The sequence below is a fragment of the Nematolebias whitei genome, chromosome 4, assembly GCF_014905685.2.
Source record: "Nematolebias whitei isolate Nwh7 chromosome 4, NemWhi1, whole genome shotgun sequence".
Classification (NCBI taxonomy): domain Eukaryota; kingdom Metazoa; phylum Chordata; class Actinopteri; order Cyprinodontiformes; family Rivulidae; genus Nematolebias; species Nematolebias whitei.
Genome location: NC_056501.1, coordinates 50,029,349 through 50,030,155, shown reverse-complemented (window position 1 = coordinate 50,030,155; position 807 = coordinate 50,029,349). Strand labels below are relative to the sequence as shown.

At 35.8% G+C, this 807-nt stretch overlaps 1 protein-coding gene across 1 annotated transcript in view; it reads right to left on the bottom strand.

The window, feature by feature from the left end:
• The window catches only part of mmgt1 (membrane magnesium transporter 1), a 144,615-nt gene that overhangs the window by 46,533 nt on the left and 97,275 nt on the right, over positions 1-807 (bottom strand). The window lies entirely within an intron of this gene.

Genomic DNA, 807 nt, shown 5'->3' with positions numbered 1-807 from the left:
CAGGCTGTGATGCGACAATAATTAAAAGATCAGGCTGTGATGCGACAGCTGCTTTCTGGTCTTATTTGTTTAAAAGTGGAAGTTTCTACATCAATTAATCAGACGATAAACATCAAGTTGACTTGTTGAGTCAAAGCCAACCGACAAACCAAAGGAACTGAAGCTCTGAAGCTCCTGCTAATAATATTTAGCAGCTCCACATGAAGTCTGCGGTGATGTTTTGATAGGATGACGTATGAGGGACACTCAAAAGAACAAAGAACTGAGAAGCACGTTTTCTTTGTGTTGTTTCTGAGTTTCAAGATTAAAGTTAAAATGCTGAGAAAGGTTGAAATGTCAAAAAGTAACAATGGAAAGAAAAAAGTTGAGATTCAAGTTGTAATGTTGAGAATACAATTAAAATGCTGTGATTAAACTTGTAATGTTAAAAGATCATTTAAGGTTTTAATGTCTAGAAAACACAGCATGTCAAGAATAATAAACTCCTAACAACAAAAAGACGCTCAAAATGTCAAATTAAAGTTGCAATGATAAATTTAGTGTCAGACAAAAGCTGAATTTTAGGAATAAAATCTAGATGAGTTTCAAAATGTCGAGACTAAAGTCAAAAAGTTGAGAATAAATGTAATAGTGTGATGTTAACATTTAACTTGAAATATGAAGGAAAAGGTGAAAATGTCAAAAGAATTGTGTAGATTTACTAGTAAAGTCTAGATCAGGGCTGTTCAACTAAACTGCTCAGGGGCCACAGTTTGTGAACCCAGCAGCTCGGGGGCCACAGTTTGTGAACGCCAGCAGCTCGGGGGC